Here is a 20,796-nt window from a genome sequence, read left to right on the forward strand (position 1 = left end):
TGGAGTGGACTTGGGTCAAAGCAATAACTCCAGAGCAAATAATAACATGTTATCTCTTCCGATTCCGCAACATGTCTGGTTGACGAACAGCCATACAGAAACGAACTGAAAAGCACAAAATTAAAAGCACAAACTGAAAAGTGCGAAATGAGAAGCACGAATCAACACTCACCAAAATTCTACTAACATGAAATTAGCATAAGGAGCTCAAAAGGTGGCGCTAATGAGCTGAAAAAACATGTAGAACGCCAGTACATATGTGTTTGTTGGCCGACAGTTCCTTGCCGTTTGTATGCAAGACAAAATCCAGGCACACGCCTTCAGACAAAAGTCAGAGGTTTTTTCTGCAGAAAATCCGATCATGTATACGAGGCTTTAGTCCACAAAAAAAGTTGTATGTTATCAGCCCACAACAGGACCCTTTTTATTTTTTCTACACATTTTTTTTAACAATTTACAATAAGACTACTACATACAAAACAAGCCCCCAAAAAAATTAAGTTAGATTATATATATATGCTCAAATAGAATATTCACCTTACAGCTTATATAATCATTGTTACTTAAGACCTTTTACTATAGCATTAATACATAGGTCAATATATTAAATTTAACGACTGCACTTTTACAGCTCATATGTACAGTTATCTCATACTGGAGATCTACTTCACTGCTAAATTTTGAACAAACTCATCCGATTGATCTGATCAGTCACCTGATATAAGCAAACTGAACACTCTATCCCACGCTTGTGATAGAGACACAGTTACCTGCGTTGTTCTTGATCAAGCCTCCTGTTTGTCTGCTTTACTTTCTGTTGGATCTCCCTGTGTATGACCTTGATCAGATAGCGGACTATTCCCTGAACTCAGTCTGCCTTATTACTTGGACCATCTTAGAACCACGCCACCTGTCTGTTAAACTGTAAGTATCTGCTTGTGTCTGCCCTAGTGTGGTAGCAAGGCACTATAGCATTGTGAATGAGTCCTGGGGTCAACCAAGTACCGGTAGGCCTGCTTTGGAAGTAAACCCATCGATTTAAACAGTTAAAAAAAAAAGGCATGCCGGGAATGCTAACTGCACATTGGCTGTGCTCTCAGCCAAACTATCAAACCATCCAATGGCTGGTGTCATAACGAATCACATGTGCAGCACCATAGCAGTTGAAGATTAAACAGAGGCAAAGATGGCAGCATCCTTGGCTGAAAACGATAGGGGAGTTTACTTCCACTTTAAGGGAAAGGGGGCTGCTATAGGTTAAACACACAGTAGCTAGCTATAGTGTCTGATCACCTGCATTGAGGTAGATGTGACATTCACAACACCTAAAATTAATCGCATCAGACCACTGAACAGTTGGTGGGGAGTTTGATATTCATTTCTGCAATATGAGTTTACGAGCTATATACATAGACTGCAGCCACGTCACATGCATTTCAGATGGCAGGATTTCTTCTGATATAATCCCTAACAAAGTTTTTTTTTTTGGATCTGAATGAACATGTGTGGAGCATAGTATTTAACCACTTCAATACAGGGCATTTATACAGCTTCCTTACCAGACCAAATTTTAGCTTTCAGCACTCTCACACTTTGAATGCCAGTTACTCAGTCATGCAACACTGTACCCAAACAAAATTTGTATCATTTTTTTTCATACAAATAGAGCTTTCTTTTGGTGGTATTTAATCACCATTGGGTTTTTTATTTTTTGCGGCATAAGTGAAAAAATGAGCGAAAATTTTGAAAAAACACACACAATTTTTTTTAGTTTCTAGGATAAAATTTTGCAAATAAGTCACTTTTGTTCATAAATTTGGGCCAAAATTTATACGGCTACATCTCTTTGGTAAAAATAAACCAAATTAGTGGATATTATTTAGTCTCTTTGAAAGTTATAGAGTCTACAAGCTATGGTGCAAATCATTGAAAATTTATCACATCTGATCACACCTGATGCACTGACGGCCTATCTCATTTCTTGAGGCTCTGAAATGTCAGGAAAGTACAAATACCCCCCAAATGACCCCTTTTTGAACAGTAGATAGTCCAAGGTATTTAGTAAGAGGCATGGTGAGTTTTTTGAAGTTGTAATTTTTTCCCACAATTCTTGGGAAAAAGAAGAATTTTTTTTTTGTTTTTTGTTTTTACAAAATTGTCATAACAAGTTATTTCTCATACACAGCATATGCATACTTCCAATTACACCCCAAAATACATTATGCAACTCTTCCCGAGTATGGCGATACCACATGTGTGGGAATTTTACACAGGCTGGCCATACAGAGAAGTCCAAAATGACACCTCTAATTTCCTAACGACCTATTACATTTGTGAAGGCCCTGGAGCACCAGGACAGTAGGATTACCCACAAAATGACCCCATTTTGGAAAGCAAACACCACAACGTATATTCTATGAGGCATAATGAGTCTTTTAAACAGTACATTTTTTTCCACAAGTCTTTGGAAAACGTGGAAACGGTTACTCCGTACTCGGGTTCTCCGACGGGCTGGTGACAGGTACTCGGGTACTACGATTGGCTGGTGACAGGTACTCGGGTACTCCAACGGGCTGGTGACAGGCACTCAGGTATTCCGACGGGCTGGTGACAGGTACTCAGGTGGGCTGTGACAGGTACTCAGATGGACTGTGACAGGTACTCAGATGGACTGTGACGTACTCAGATGGACTGTGACAGGTACTCAGATGGACTGTGACATGTACTCGGGTACTCAGATGGGCTGACAGGTATTCAGGTACTCGGGTACTCAGATGGACTGTGACAGGTACTCGGGTACTCAGATGGGCTGTGACAGGTACTCAGGTGGGCTGTTATGGGTGATGACAGGTACTTTGATGGGTGGCGACAGGTCCTCTTTATTGGGGGGGGGGTAATCAGTGTGTGTTGGTGTACACTGAGCGGTAACGAGATGTTACCGCAATCTCCTCCTCACACACGATCAGTGTGTGAGAAGGAGAACCCGGTAACATCTTGTTACCGTGGTTTGTTTACATTCTGTGACCTGCTGTGATTGGACACAGCCGGTCACGTGGTAAAGAGCCAATTTCATTGGCTCTTTACTTCGATCGGGGTTGGGCTGTGTCAGGGTGACATGCCGCATCCCCAATCAGCGCTCTGCACGCGCCCTAGGCACGTGCACTGTAATGGCATAGTACATGTGACCGACTGTGATTGGATACGGCCGGTCACATGTATCGGGGGGGGGGGGGTCGATGGGGAGGAAAATCCCACAGATCGGGGATGGGCTGTGTCCGCTGGACACAGCTCATCCACGATCGCCGCACTGCGCAGGAGTGGCGCAATACCGAGGCCGTCATATGACGTCCACCCAGGATGGGAGATCCCATCTGTGGCCGTCATTTGACTATGGCCCGGTATTGAACTGGTTAAGGTATCAAATACATACTTCCAATATTGATGTCGTTTAGGACAACGCCACATCATGTGTATAAGTGTGCCTGTTTCAGTAGTACACCTTGAACAACTTGGTGTAGCTGCTTTACCCCAAGTACATTGTTTTTGAAGAGTATAGTGAGACCTGTGAATGATAAATTACTGGGTAAAACATTGTGAATAGGATATGGAGACCCTGGTTAAATTCACTGGAGCTTTCTCCCATTCCTCATATCACCATCAAGTCACCAATAAGTCCCTGTTGGGAGCATCTTGTGGATATTGCCATAGTTAAACTTGGGGAGGGTTTATATTTTAAGGTGAAAGCCGCTGCCTGACTCTGCAGAGCATACCCCAACTGCAAATACTGAAAAAAACTGTTTGTTAGAGAGATGGTATTTCTCTGCCAGTTTATTAAATGGTTTTAAAGCCCCATTATCAAAAAGCTGATAGACTATGCCAGCCCTTTTCCATGAGTCAAAATGTTCAATCTTTGCTACCTCCGTTAACCTCCCTGGCGGTAATCCCAAGTCTGGCTCGGGCTGGGATTTCAGCACCATAAGCAGTAACCCCGAGCCAGACTCGGGATCGCATCGCTGGATACAGGGAGGACACAGGGAGAGGTTACTTACCTTGTCCCTTGGATCCAGCGATGTCCTCCAAGCTGTGTGATCGAGCCGTCCTCCGCTCGATTCACACAGTGCCCGAATGCCGCCGATCTCCGTTCCCTGCGACGTTACGGCGCACGGGAGCGGAGATCGGCGCCAAATTCAAAAGTTAAAACACACACCGTACTGTAATCTTACAGATTACAGTACTGTATAAAAACATTACACATCCCCTTTGTCCCTAGTGGTCTGTCCAGTGCCCTGCATGCACTTTTATATTATAAATACTGTTTTTTCTGCCTGGAATTTGGAGATTGTCCATAACAACCAAAAACTGTCCCTTTATGTCAAAAGTGATTTTAGACCAACTAGAAAACAGCGATAATAAATTATAATCACTTGCAGAATTGAGCGATAGTGATTTGTGGGGAAATTCGTCATCAAAACACTAAATCTAATGACAGCGACAATTCTGCAAATGAGCACATTTCTGTGTTTTTGGATTTGATTACATTATTGAATAATTTTTATTATATTATAAACTTTATCATACCCAGGATGTCTGCTAGACTCTGGTTTGAACAGATTTAAGAGAGTTATTCCTAAGAATTACAGGACTACAATATAAAACGCCAAATTTCCATGCAAAATAATTGTACCGCTTTCAGCACCTAAAACCAGAACTAATCATATCGCCAGGGAGGTTAATTGTAAATTATTCCATACAGACCTATATTGGATATATTCCTCATGAGAAGTAAATTGGACAGTAGTTTATGGTCTTTGATAAGATAAAATGTAGGAATGCAACGTTTATTATAAAAATAGTAAGCTGCTATTTTCTACACTTTAACAGCTGTGTAACTTAGTGCACGCTTTGGTGAGTATTCAAGCATCTACTAGCTTAGTACAACAACTCACCCTCTCCAGAATAAACCTAAAAGACTGCTGACTACTTAAAGTGGTCCTAAAGACTCAAAGTTTTTTACCTTATGGTAAAAATAAAAATAAAAATCTGGGTGCAGCTCACCCCCCTCATACTTATCTAGCGATGTGCAGTAGAGCAGAGGTTCTCCTGGGTTGGTCTCTCTCTCTCTCTCTCATTCTCACAGCAGCAGGAGCGATTGGCTCCTTCTGATGTCAGTCACAGCCAGTGAGCCAATAAAGAGAGAGAGTGGGGGAAGCTTGGCCGCACTCGTGTGTGAATGGACATAGACAGCGCGACTCAGAAGTGAGCAATGCCCCTAGAGCAAGTGGCTTGCTATTGGAGGCAATCGTCAGGAGCTAGGACCATTCGCGGGGGACCCAAAAAAATTGGATCGGAGCTGCTCTGTGCAAAGCCATTGCACAGAGCAGGTAAGTATAACAAGTTTTTAGTTTTTCTTTCCTTAATCACTAGACATGTGCAGAGTAAAATATTTCGTTTCGGAATTTTGTTTTCCTCCGAAAACTTAATTTATTTAGTTACTCCCGAAAGTCGTTTTTATTTATTTCGTTTTCGTTCAAAAATTGCATTCGTCCGAAAATCCACATAAATTACGTTCGAATCTGTCTTGGAAGGCTTATGGTGTCTGTCAATGGAGCTAACTATATAGCATACTTTAGAACCCTATTAAAGTCTATGGGACTCCAACGTTCAAAATCTAAAGTGCTAATTTTAAAGGCTAATTTGCAAGTTACTGTCCTAAAAAGTGTTTGGGGACCCGGGTCCTGCCCCAGGGGACATGTATCAATGCAAAAAAAAGTTTTAAAAACGGCCGTTTTTTCGGGAGCAGTGATTTTAATAATGATTAAAGTGAAACAATAAAAGTGTAATATTCCTTTAAATTTCGTAGGGGGGGGGGTTGTCTATAGTATGCCTGTGAAGGGGCGCATGTTTCCCGTGCTTAGAATTGTCCCTGCACAAAGTGTCATTTATGCAGGAAAAAAAAGTCCTTTAAAATCACTCGCAGCTATAATGAATTGTCGGCTCCGTAATACAGAGAACACTCATTGAAAGTCATTGATAAAAAAAATTAAAAAAAAAAAAAAAAGCGTGGGGGTCCCCCAAATTCAATTACCAGGCCCTTCAGGTCTGGTATGGATATTAAGGGGAACCCCGCGTCAAATTTAAAAAAAAATTGACGTGGGGTTCCCCCTAAAAATCCATACCAGACCCTTTATCCGAGCACGCAACCTGGCAGGCCGCAGGAAAAGAGGGGGGGACGAGAGAGCGGCCCCCCCTCCCTCCTGAACCGTACCAGGCCACATGCCCTCAACATTGGGAGGATGCTTTGGGGGTCTGTGACCCCTCAAAGCACCTTGTCCCCATGTTGATGAGGACAAGGGCCTCATCCCCACAACCCTGGCCGGTGGTTGTGGAGGTCTGCGGGTGGGGGGCTTATCAGAATCTGGAAGCCCCCTTTAACAAGGGGACCCCCAGATCCCGCCCCCCCCCCTGTTTGAAATGGTAAGGGGGTACAAAAGTACCCCTACCATTTCACAAAGAAAATGTAAAAAATGGTTAAATAAAACAAACACACTTTTGAAAAATTCCTTTATTAAAAATAAAAAAAAGATTCCAGCGGCGGTAATCCACTCTTGCTATCCAGCGACGGACGGTCATCTCTCCAGCGATGTCTCATCTCATCCAGCGCAGCGATCCATCCTTCTTCTGTCTCCTCCACGGAGACACTACAGGCATTCCGGCGGCTGACGTTTCTTATATACGGAGGGCGGGGCCACCCGTCACCTGACCCCGCCCCCTCTGACGCAACGGAAACCTGCCTGTGTTACATCAGAGGGGTGCGGGTCACCCCTACATCACAGGGAACCCCGGGTTTCCCCTTGCGTCAGAGGGGGGCGGGGTCAGGTGACGGGTGGCCCCGCCCTCCGTATATAAGAAACGTCAGCCGCCGGAATGCCTGCAGTGTCTCCGTGGAGGAGACAGAAGAAGGATGGATCGCGGCGCTGGATGAGATGAGACATCGCTGGAGAGATGACCGTCCGTCGCTGGATAGCAAGAGTGGATTACCGCCGCTGGAATATTTTTTTTATTTTTTTATTTTTAATAAAGGAATTTTTCAAAAGTGTGTTTGTTTTATTTAACCATTTTTTACACTTTCTTTGTGAAATGGTAGGGGTACTTTTGTACCCCCCTTACCATTTCAAACAGGGGGGGCCGGGATCTGGGGGTCCCCTTGTTAAAGGGGGCTTCCAGATTCTGATAAGCCCCCCGCCCGCAGACCTCCACAACCACCGGCCAGGGTTGTGGGGATGAGGCCCTTGTCCTCATCAACATGGGGACAAGGTGCTTTGAGGGGTCACAGACCCCCAAAGCATCCTCCCAATGTTGAGGGCATGTGGCCTGGTACGGTTCAGGAGGGAGGGGGGGCCGCTCTCTCGTCCCCCCCTCTTTTCCTGCGGCCTGCCAGGTTGCGTGCTCGGATAAAGGGTCTGGTATGGATTTTTAGGGGGAACCCCACGTCAATTTTTTTTTAAATTTGATGCGGGGTTCCCCTTAATATCCATACCAGACCTGAAGGGTATGGTTATGGATATTTAGGGGGAACCCCACGTCAAATTTTTTCTTAAATTTGAGGCAGGGTTCCCCTTAATATCCATACCAGACCTGAAGGGCCTGGTAATTGAATTTGGGGGACCCCCACGCTTTTTTTTTAATTTATTTATTTATTTTTTATCAATGACTTTCAATGAGTGTTCTCTGTATTACGGAGCCGACAATTCATTATAGCTGCGAGTGATTTTAAAGGACTTTTTTTCCTGCATAAATGACACTTTGTGCAGGGACAATTCTAAGCACGGGAAACATGCGCCCCTTCACAGGCATACTATAGACAACCCCCCCCCCCCCCTACGAAATTTAAAGGAATATTACACTTTTATTGTTTCACTTTAATCATTATTAAAATCACTGCTCCCGAAAAAACGGCAGTTTTTAAAACTTTTTTTTGCATTGATACATGTCCCCTGGGGCAGGACCCAATCTCCTATTCTATATCGAACTGTTGTAACAACGAAAACGAACGAAAATAAAGCATTTATTTATGTCGGATCTTTCGTTTTTCGGACTTTGTGCTTTCGTTATCGTTTGTCAAAACGAAAACGAAAATAGCTGAAATTCGGACGAAAATGCGTTCGGACGAAAACGAATGCACATGTCTATTAATCACTTTAATGGGTCTAAACCCATGTATACAGTCTATCCAAAAATAAGTCAAGTAGGCATGCTACTAGCTACAAAACATTTTTATCATGCAGTAATCATTCTCACATACATACTACATACTTTGGGTTACAGAACTTTTATTGGGTGCTATCATAATGTACGCAATTTTACTCCTGAACCAAAGTGCTAACCAAAATTGCCTATTAAATGGTAAACTTGTGTTCAAATCAGAAAATCCAAAGAGTTCATGCACATTGCAGTTCAGTTACTAAGGGGTAGCGGCTGTTCCCTTAGCAAAGAGAAAGTACCAAAAACTTAGTGAGTAGGGTGAAGATGGATTCTTTTTAGACTATCATGTGAAATAAAATAAAATAAAATTCAATGAATGACTTCTAATCTCTTAGTAAATAAACCCAGTGTGTCTGACGTAGCCTATTTTGATTGCCAGCCTGGAGTCAGCGAACCTGGGACATTTCAAACACAGAAAAAGAATGGGAAATGGGGGTGACATCCTCAAAGAAATCTTCTACTTGTACAGCTGCAGTGCTGCAACCCAAAATGGCTTATGTAGGAGGGACGAGTAATATAACAAAACACAAAAAGGAGAGACGCAAAAAAGCGGTCTCATTATTAATGTTTTACTTTTACCAAAAGTTTAAACATGCGGTGCTTAAATAGATTTTTGGTGTGTACTGTATGTCAACCCACAATTATGTTCAGTGTGTTTGGCATCATGGGTTACCCTACAGTTTTCCTAAAATTGTCTTTGTGAATCTGTTGCAAACTTTGTTACCTGGAGATCCTGCCAGTAACGTTTCCTTTTGCAGGCTGACAGTGCTAGGCCACTGTGTTTGAGATTAGCAGCAGCAGTGTCAACGTGCTGTGTGCATTCCTTCAGCTTGCCATTTCGGCTGTCTAGACCTCAGCCCACCAGAGAACTGAAGGTGCTTGCATGGCAGGCTCACAATGCTGCTGCTAACTGGAAGTTCAAAAGAAAGTGTTTCTAGGTAACAAAGTTTGCAACACATTAATTAAAACAATGTGATTAAAAAAACTGTATACAGTAAGGCATGACAGAAAACGTATTAAAAATACGTTTGGGCTTTAATGGACGCATGAATGTGACTGAAAATAAATATACATTCATTGACCAGGAAGTGATTCCTTTGAATCAGATCACTTCTAAGAGACCTGTCCTGAGAAACATGAAGGCTAACGCTCTTGACATTTTAGTAGTCTGGTTGTCAAGATATTCTAATGGCTTCAGTTATTTCTGAGTCACTAACCAGGAACAATAAGACATGGGTGCTGTAGCATCACTCTGATTTAATTTGCTGCATACCTGACATTACAGGGACATATTGGACACTCTGGAGAACATGACTTGGGTGGAGGAAAGATTAACCCCCCTTCACGTTGCCTTTTGGCAACCTGGCATGGCTTCCCTATTATGTGATTTCTGTGATTGGTTCTCACAGCAGCCACATGATCAGAATCCATTGACCAAGAGCTGTCATTAACTGTTCAGTGTGCAGTGAATGCACTCTCAGCACACAAACACAGGCCACCATGGAGACAGGCATATGTGCTGCACCTGGACCCCAAAACCCACTTTTCATGTCGCTACATATATGTTTTACACAGTCAGCAAGAGGGATATCTGGGACATATAGCAAAAAAAACACCATCATTGTTTTTTTTTTTACTTTCAGGGTGGTTAGAATTCATAAGGCCCTGTACAGCCTACCTCCTTTCCGCCGGCCCGGAAAATATGAAATTATATTTCTGCTAAAAATACACTAAAAACATTATTGGTGGGTGGACATAAAAACAACAAAATGTCTTAAAAAAAAAAAAAAAAAAAAGTATGACATTAATATTAGTGTATTAACCTATAATCAAGTCCACAGTAGCGTAACCACTGCTGCTTTGCAGTGAACAATAATATATCTGCAAGTGATATAATCAAAACGTTAAAATAATACAAAATCTCCAAAAATCATACAAATAAGTCCATACAACTGTGAAAACTGTATATAAATCAAAAATAAATCTTCAGAGTGATTCAGTACAGGAAAGTGTGTAATTAACAGTCAACTCTGAGTAAATAAGCTCCAGTTTACGGCCTGGACCTGCACCTGATCATTAAGGAAGGTACAGTGTTACCATCCACTTAGAGCGGTGTTACTCCCTGTTTGTTGTTTGCAACTCTGTGAGTAGAGACAGGAATAATACACCTTATATCCACCACCATTGCGATTAAATAGGGCCGTCTCCCCCATGGTAATGCACTCGCCAGATTGAATTGCCTTTCACTCTCTTGAAAAGGCAAATAAGCTTTTGGGTCAATAGCCACCTGATAGTATCACTCCACAATCAACAGGTCTCTTCTCATCGCATGTGTGCGAGAGAAAAAAAGGTCTCCAAAAGTGCATTAATCCCATAAAACATTTGGGAGGTGGCTATGCTGAGCTCGGCTCATGTGTTGATCATGGGAGAGTTTGGATGGTGACTACACTAACAGTTGAAACTGGTGGTGAGACTAGGATGAGTTGTTGTCTATCTGATACTACCCATTTACATGCATTGTACAAGATGATTTTAAATGCGAGTTGTTTACTTAGATTGTAATAAATGCTTTATGGGATTAATGCACTATTGGAGGCTTTTTGTTTTCTTACATGCAATGAGATGAGACCTTCTGATTGTGGAGTGATACCACCAGGTGGATATTGACCCAAAAGCTCATTCGCCTTTTCATGAGAGTCAAACGCAATTCAATATGGTGCCTGCATTTACATAGGGGAGATGGCTCTATTTAATCGCACTGGTGGTGTATTATTCCTGGCTTTACTCACATAGAGAGCTGACTGTTAATCACAAACTTTCCTTAAATGAATCACTCTATATGATTGCATCACACTATCACATGTACAATTTTGAAGATTTTGGATATTTTGTATTTTCAAGTTTTGATTACATCACTTACAGATATATTACTGTTTACTGCCTAGTAGCAATGGTTGCACTACTGCGGAACACACTTGTCACACTTTTTTGGGAGTTATTATTTAAGTAGCAGCAGTGAAATATAGAACACAACATGTACATTTTTGGAATCCTAAGCGCAGAAAAAACACACAAAATTTTCAGATTTTATTTGAACAAAATTCCTGCTAAAGCCCTGTGTGTGAATAAGGTCTTGGGGCTCACTTATAGTGGCCCAGTGTGAATCAGTGCTTTGTTTATGTGGCTGGAGCTGTGTGCAGGCAGCCTACGTTACCTTACGGGAAGCAGCAGCTGTACAAACACAGCTTCAGGTGTGTGGGTGCAGATGTATGGCACTGAGCAAAGACCGGGCCACTCACCCACCCACCAAATTAGGACCTGTGGCTGTGTTTGTACAACCGCTGCATCTCTTTAGAGTAACAGGAAGCTCCAGCTGCATGAACAGCCCAGTTGGAATGAATCCTTAGGGCTCATTCACACAATCATGGGAGGTGGTAAAGACCCCATGGTTGAACTGTGCTTTTACAGCCCACCAACTGCTACGCCTTTAGCAAATGAGGTAGTGGCTAAGGGTTTACACCATAATACTCCTGTGCAATCAAAAACAAATAAACACACTGGACAATATGTGCTCCTTCTAAATCTAAATAGTGTCCACACCACACGTAACAAATGGAGCTAAGAAAATCCAGTGCTGCACCAAAATATTTTTTTACAAAATCAGTGAACAATAAATGCTATTAATATCCAGAATACATATATGAAAGTCCAAAAAACATAATATATAGTCCTTAGTGATTGTGACTCCACACCAAGATAATAAAGGGTGACCCTACTTGTTTCTCAATTCTTTACTCAACTATGTGATAACACCACTCCTTGTGACTCTAAAGCTGGATACATACTATACAACGTTTGTTGTATATATTCTTTAGATTTACCTTTAACTATGTAGTGCAAGCACCTGCCTGATTGCATACATTGAAATTAATAATTGAAAACGTTTAGGTCTGACCTCATATTATATGGTTTTGGTAAATCTAAATGAAAATATCTAAAGGAAATTGTATACTGTGTATCCAGCTTTATTCCACCACCTCCAGCTGCTCACCTTATCAATTTGATCTACTCAGCTTTTGGATAAAAAAAAAAAAAACTTGTCAATTTTAAAGGGTAACACGTAATCCACTAGCACTATGTGATAGATGTCATCTCATGCTCCCATTGATATCCAGTAAATACAATTAAAATAGCATAGCGTTTTCCATAAAAGCACATATTTACAAAAAAGTGTAGCTAAAAGTACATCTACATCAATATATGCACTTTAACTGGTGCATGGCAGAGATCAGAGCTTTACATCACATATACAATGCCCCAGGCCCTGTCCTCATACAGACTAGTATCGTAATTCTCTTAGGACTGGAAAATTACTCATACCGCACGCTAACTCTCCAAACGGTATCCTCCACTGCTTGTCACATTACTCAAGCTATTACGGCACTGGCAGGGGTCAAGTCCTGGGGAAAAAAGTGTGGGAACTCCCACCCAAGATCCACTCCCCCACCAAAAAAAAATAAAAAAATGATACGCTCATATTCACGAACACTTCAAAAGTCGTATTTTTCATCCAATTTTCGTATTGTGTGTATGAAGCTTAACTGTTAGTACATAAAAAAAAACAATCCTCAATAAACATAAATACAGTAATTCTCTGAATAATCAGCATTCATTCAATTGTGCTTCCATGCAAATGTGAACATCATGTTCTGATCTTTATTGAGGAATTTTATTTTGTATATAGAGTGTTTATGTGGTGAGTTTACACTTTTCATTGAACAGAGTTTGGATAACACAGGGTTAAACGGAAAGGTCATAAATTAACTGCACATTATCTGGACAGAATGCTTGGGGAGATATTGATGTGTTCCTGCTTAGGAGATGTATGTTAGCTTGGGGGGCTGCAAACTCTGCAGGGCTCTAACACACACTCGCTGCTATTCCAACCCTTCACATATTTCCACATAAACTTCCCTCCTGGCATTAAACTTGGCCAGGTATTGTGCTCAGCTTACCACCCCAAACTGATGTTCCTCCCTCAGCTCACCTCTCTCCCTGCATGTCCTGTGAGCAGAATAGCTAATCTACCTGTCAGCTAGACCTAGACCTGATCTACCCGTCAGCTAGCTGTGATTGACAGGTAGATCGAAGCGGAAGCTGCCATGGGGCCCCCTACTGGAAAAGCCTGCATGGTCAGTTATGCGGCACTTACTATTGTGAGCTATGTCAGCAACTGTTGGTGAAGCACCTGCCACACAGCTCGCATACTTCAAAGTCTAGCAGGACACTGCTGCTAATGGGAACTGAGTTCCTGTTGTGGAAAAAGTACAGGAACTCCGTTCCCACACGTTCCCGCAGGACTTGAGCCCTGGGCACTGGCCTTTTCCCCTTGAGTGTTACACCATGTGCGTGGATTCCTCAGAGGTACAGATTGCTCACTCTGTTCATTCAGGAAAGGAATAAATTACATATTTCCAGACCCCACACTCTCCTATTCCAAAATGATCCCCCCGTGTGTCCACAGCAGCTGCTGGTGGGAAAGGAAAGGAAAGGGAGAAAGACAGCACTGTGGGGGGAAAGGAGCACACATGGACCCAGACAGCAGGTGGAGGGGGGCCAGTACAGTCTGTCCACCTGCTCAGCAGGTGCCGGGGCTCCTCTTTTGAACTTATGGGGCCAAGTTCCGTATGGGAGGGTCGGCTGTACTGCCTTATCAGTGGCCCTGTATGCTTTTGAGTGACCCAAGATAAAGTCATTAGATTAGAAACATCATAATTTGAATGCATTTAAAGCCATCTCTAAGGGCTTATGCGAGTTTGCAAATGCATCTCATGAACATTGCCTCATGTTTATATTCAATATCAGTGTAATGGTTTCACAAGAATGACATTTAGGTATTCAAACTAAAATTCATAGTTTACCTCCAGGCAAACAAATTTACCTGCCACATTTCTAGAAGTTATAGCCATTATATAATCCAGCCTGGTCACCTCCCTGCTCCTAGCCTACGTTTGGGTGGTGAAGGATATAGTTGAGCTCATGTCTCTCCTCTCTTCTCCTTTCAGTACATTTGCAGCAGGCCTCAATGATTTCTAGAGCTGCCCCTATCTCTTCCATTCACTGCTGCTGTGCAAGGAATGCCAGAAGCAGGGCAGGACTTACCATTGGGCTTGACTGGGCTCAAGCCCATGGGCCCGCCTAATAGGAGGCCCCGCCGAGATACATAGCTGAGTGTACTCGGCTCGGCTCCGCTCACAGTCACGCCCAGTCCCGCCTTATAATGGACATAACACAGGCACTGGGTGCGAACGTGAGCCAAGCCGAGTACACTCGGATACTCTCTGCTCCACTCGGGACTGCAACAGGACCCGAGAGCCACCAAGAGGACCCCGAAAGCCACTGAGATGTATCTCAGCGGTGCCATTTTTAAACTTCAAGACTGCAATGACAAGGCTACAAATGACACTGACACTGGGGCAAGGCTGCAAATGACAAGGGTGCACTGACAAGGCTGCAATGACATTGGACAAGGCTGCAGATGGATGGACAAGGCTGTAATGATGGACAAGGCTGCAGATGGACACTGATAAGGGTGCATTGATGGGCATTTAAGACCCCTTTCACACTGGGGCGTTTTTCAGGCGTTTTTCATGCGCTTTAGCGTTAAAAAAAGCGCCTGAAAGAAGCCGCAACTGCAATCCCAATGTAAAAGCCTGAGTGCTTTCACACTGAGGCGCTGCGCTGGCAGGGCGTCAAAAAAAGTCCTGCAAGCAGCTTCTTTGCAGCGCTTTTGGAGCGGTGAATACAACGCTCCTAAAGCGCCCCTTTCCATTGAAATCAATGGGAAGCACCTGTAAAACGCCTGAAAAATGCTATTGGCAGCAGCATTTTGTGAGCGCTTTTAACCCTTTATTTGGCCACTAGCAGGGGTTAAAAGTGCCCCAATAACGCTTGAAAAACGCTGGTAAAGCGCTGCTAGTTTAAGCGGTGCTTTACGAGCGTTTTTCGGGCGCTGACATTGTGAAAGGGCTCTTAAAGCACTCAGGGCTTTCACATTGGGACTACGGATGAGGATTCTTTCAAGCGCTTTACAGGCACTTTTTTTAACGCTAAAGCGCCTGAAAAACGCCTGAAAAACGCCCCAGTGTGAAAGGGGTCTAAATGTAAGTTTTTTTTTTCCTTAAACTTCCCTCCTAAAAGTTTTTTTTCTTTAAAATCCCCTCCTAAACTTCGGGGGCGTGTTATACGCCGATAAATCCGATAATGTATACAAGGTAGGGCCCAAAAGTGACTTAAGCCCAGGGGCCCCCACCACCCTAAGTTCTGCCCTGGCCAGAAGGCTTATGCCAAGCCAGATTTAAGTACCTAAGTACGCTAGTGGAATTTAAAATACATTTAATGAATTTTTTTAATGAATACATGACTCTACGTGGCATTGTTTTGTATCTGCCTGGAGTTCAGTTTTATGTGAAAATAATAAGAAAACAAACACATCAAATCTCTTATTAGATGCACATTGCAACAATCATTACTAGGCCATTGCGCATCTTCATGGACAATCAGGCTTGCCTTTGCTTGTTTGTTCTTTGGGAATGATAACATAACAGAAGACTCCCTGCTGATAACCTTATCAACTTTCAAGACTATCCCCATGAGCTTTCTCCCTGCATAACATGTGAAAAAATACCTCTATTTATTCATCGTCCAGCAGTGCTATGACACAGCACTGCAATAAGGTCAGATTAGCCCTGAAACAAATGTTTATGGCTCACTGGGGAAGTGCAAATTCCTTCTCGATGTGAGGCCATGCCACCCGGCACACATAGCAGAGTTATGTAACGGTTATATTGCTGGAAAATATTACAGAAGACACAGAATTAGAACGTTTTCGACATTAGGCAAATGGCTGCAGTCCAGAAATCTCGGACTGTACAGCCAACTACACAAGTACAGTCTTGATTAATTGGGTCACATAAATGGTTTGCATCAAGTAAGAGGATGCAATAGTTAGGGTTCATTCACACTGTTGAGCAGCAATAATGCATGTTGCGTTGGGGAAGCCCATTCAATTGAACCAGTTGCCTAATGCACCAGAAAAGACGCATGCTGCTTTTTGTCAGAACACGACAATGCACTCTTGGAGGCAAAGTGCATTGGGGGTGCCATTTAAAATTAAGGGCACTGCATCACACCAGCGCATGTTACCACAGAGCAAAAGTGTGAATTGGCCCTAACAGAAGCAGGGTTCTAGTTTACCTGTAGATATATCCATTCTTATTTTTAGCCCCTCTCAATTATTTTAAAAGCAGATAAAATAGTTCAGGCCTCAGCGAACAACTGCTAAAAAAAAAAAAAATGTCGTTCACAGTACATTGGCATAACCAATAAGTTGTAGAAAGTTTAACATTAAAGATAAGATAATGTATTTGACACTCTTCTTATATACACCCCATCGCTCTTTATGGCAAAAATAAATTCAATAGAAATCTTAAAATATGGATAACAGAAAAAAAGCACAGTAAACACTGTGCTTTAACATAAGTAAATCAGAGCAAAAGTACCCTCTTACATTGGTGTTCATTGTATGCGGGAGCTACAATGGAACCCAAGGGTTCCATGAAAACCTGGTTGGAAAATATGCAGTCAGGCTGCATATACATTAAAAATGGCTTTACTACTTCTTTTACACCAGCACAAAGGAATGTCTGACTGTGGCTCTCACAGAGCCAGCTCTCCTGCAGTGCAGCACTCCCCACTGAACACTGGTCTAAACATCTCTCTCCTTGAGTAGCAATGTTCGTTGGGCAGCATTTAGGGGAGTGCCAGGGAGCTTGGCTACTGCTGTATATGAGACTCTCCTACATGCTGCCAGCAGAGAGTTTTTAAGCCTTTGCTGCAGTGCATAGATTTTGCCCTGTGCAAAGATGTCCTCCTAAAAAATAATTCTTCCCTCTGTGCTGCCAAACAGTCCTTTTTTATCAGTTCCTTTTCAATTCTCTACTTTGTCCCCCACTGCTGCTGCCCACTAACTCATGGGCAGTAATTTAAAAAATAAGATACTTATATAGCACCGTCAATTTACCCAGCACTTTACATATATATTATACATTCACATCAGTCCCCATCCTCAAGGGGCTTACAATTTAAGGTCCCTAACTCACATAAATGCACATACTAAGAACAATTTAGCCAAGAGCCAATTAACCTACCAGCAGGTCTCTGGAGTGTGGGAGGAAAGCCACAAGGCAAAGGAGAACTTACAAACTCCAGGCAGGTAGTGACGTCGTTGATATTCCAACTGGTGACCCTAGTACTGCAAGACAGAAGCACTAATCACTTAGCCACTGATGCAAGTCATGAGAAGATTGATACTGTTTAGTTATCTCCCCAAATTAACTTCTTCCTGGCAGCATATATGCGGCCTATCAGTGGGTGGGCTTCAACACCGAGAGGCTGCATATATGCGGCCCTATGTAAAAACAAAACTATGCTGAGAATGCATGCCCTCAGTATCTAGAAATTATTAAAGGGGCGAGAGGCAGCAGCGGAAAGGGGTTAACATACCATCTCTACCACTGCGTTCAACATGCTTTGTTTTGGCCCTGTCACTACAGAGGATGTTGGTTTTCTTTCTTTTTTTTTGATGCCCACCTCTCCACCTGCCCCTTGACCCCATTCCCTTACAGATACCCTGGTCTCCCTCTTACTCTATTATTATTCTACACACTTTTACCTACATTTTCAATCTCCCTCTATCTACTGGCAACTTCCCTCCCCTCTAAAACATGCTGTGGTCAACATTATGCTTAAAAAGCCCCCGTTGGACCTGGCCTGAATAAAAATAAGAAATATCTCCTCACTCCCAATAACTTCAAAGTCCTAGAGCCTCTAGTCTACAACCATCAGAGCTACTCTCTCACTGATAACAACCCTCTTGACCCTTCTTGCTTAACCACTACAATACAGGGCACTTTCACCCCCTTCCTTCCCAGCCCAATTTTCAGCTTTCAGCGCTCTAGCGCTTTCAGTGACAATTGCGCGGTCATGCTACACTGTACCCAAATGAAATTGTTATCATTTTGTTAGAGCTTTATTTTGGTGTTATTTATTCACGACTCTGTTTTTTTTTTTTTTGCGATATAAGCGCAAAAATAGCGGAAATTTGGAAAAAAAACAATATTTTCTTTTTTCTATTTGAAAAGAAATCCAATAAAATCAAATTTTGTCATAAATTTAAGCCAAAATGTATTCTGCTACATGTTTTTGGTAAAAAAATTCCGTTAAGTGTATAATAATTGGTTTGTGTGATCACGGACATATGTACGCAAATGATCATGTACATATGTGTGCAGGTGATCACGTACATATGTGTGCAGATAATCATTGGGACATGTGATTTTAGTGGGACATATGTGGGGGACATGTTTTTATTATTAGGGACATGTGTTTTTATTATTTGGGGACATGTATGTTTTGGGGACATGTGTGTTTTGGGGACATATGTGGGGACTGTGTTTGTACTGTGTGGTGTGTTGTGTGTTTACACTACACTGATGATCAGTGAGTAAAAAGCTGTAAAAAGCAGCCCATACTCACTGATCATCAGCCGGCTGCAGCGTTCTGCTCTCCTCTCCTCAGCGGTGACATCCGTGTGAGGAGAGGAGAGCCGATTGCCTAGCAACCGGCTGTTTGTTTACATCACATGACGGCCGTGATTGGACACGGCCGTCATGTGATCAGGAGGGCCAATCACAGAGCCCTCCTGCCGATCTGAGATGTGCCGTGTCCGGGTGACACGAGCACATCGGGATCGCGCCGCTGCGCGAGCGATCCCGCTACTCCTGAAGGACGTTCCTGAACGGCCTGTCAGGAGTAGACGGCTCCCACCCGGCCGTATATACGCATTGGCCGGGTGGGAAGTGGTTAAAATAAATGCGACTACTTAGTAGTCTTAAGTAGGCCATAGTTGAGTCTTTTTTTTTTTTTTTTTTCAACCATTGGGTTGAGAGGAAATCCTCCCCAATGAGCCTTTATAATCTGGAAGCGAGGATACATCCCTGCCATCAAAATATACTGATGGGGAATATCCAACAAGCTGGTTGTATACAAGTTGATGAGTAGAGTGACTTCTGTATAACCAGCCTGCCCATACATGGATCAAAATTTGGCCAGTCCCTGCTGAGCTGACAGATTTCAATCCATGTATGGCTGGCTTTACTATTAGACCTTTCTGTAATCTTTGACACAGTAGATCACCGTGCCTCCAGAAAAAAAAAAATCTATGTCCTTGGCCTCCAAGATGCTGCTCTTTTCTGGTTCAAGTGTCACAAACAACTCTACCTCTTTTCTTAGGGGTCTCCCAAGGCTCTGACCCCTTCCAATCTATCTATACCTTTTCCATTGGTCAGTTGATAACCGCACTATTACCATATCTATTCTGAAGACGTGTGAATCTCTCTCTACACGCCTCAGCACACCCCTTCAGTCTCCTCAACACTAATCTACTAAATTACATATTGGTAGGGATGTCAAACCCACTTCATAAATCTCAATATTTCCAAAACTGAGCTTAAAAGAGAATTTTTTTTTAACCCATTATACTTACCTAGGTGGATGCAGCATCAGACCGAAGCTGTATCTGTCCCCCGGTCTTTGCACTGAGAACCGAGCCATCAAACACCATTGATGGCTTGGTTCTCTCAGGCAGCAGCTCTCCTCTGGGGGAGCCATCAGTCAGAAGCTCTCTTCTCTGCTCCTTCATGCTCACTGGAGTGCTGAGCTGTGGAGGGGCAGGGAGCGGCCATCTCAGGCTCTCAGTGGCTCACTGAGACAGGCATGATTCCAGTGACATCAGCGGAGAGCGGGCTTCAGACCGCGCTCTGCTGAAAACAGGTCACAGGTGTGCAAAGAAAACTGCACTCCTGTGACCCATAGGAAAAGCCCAGCCAAACGAGCTAAGGCTGGACTTCTCCTTTAAGAGGATTCAATTGGGCTTTAAAATGCAATAACACATCAGTTATTATTATTTTTAATTCTAAGTATTGGTGGTTATTATTATTATTATTATAATACAGGATTTATACAGCACCAACAGCTTGTGCAGCGCTTTACATGAGTGCAGACAGTACACTTACAATACAAATCAATACAAGAGGGATCAGAGGGCCCTGCTTGTTAAAGATTACAATCTAGAAGGGAGGGTCAAGTGGAAACAAAAGGTAATAACTGTGGGGGGATGAGCTGATGGAGAAAATACAGTTGTTAGGTGTGGGTAGGGTAGGCTTCTCTGATGAGAAGGGTTTTCAGGGATCGTCTAAAAGCTAATAAAGTAGGAGATAAGTGGACAGATTGGGGTAGGGCATTCCACAGGATTGGAGAGGCTTTGGAAAAGTCCTGGAGGTGAGCATGGGAGGAAGTGACAAGGGAGCTAGAGAGCAGGAGGTCTTGAGAGGAATGAAGAGAACGAGTAGGTTGCTATTTAGAGACTAAGCTAGTGATGTAGCTGGGGGCGAAATTGTGGATGGCTTTGTATGT

Source organism: Lithobates pipiens, unplaced genomic scaffold (genome assembly GCF_037356315.1).
Source record: "Lithobates pipiens isolate NorthernLeopardFrog02 unplaced genomic scaffold, aLitPip1_a1.2 Scaffold_1, whole genome shotgun sequence".
Taxonomy (NCBI): Eukaryota; Metazoa; Chordata; class Amphibia; order Anura; family Ranidae; genus Lithobates; species Lithobates pipiens.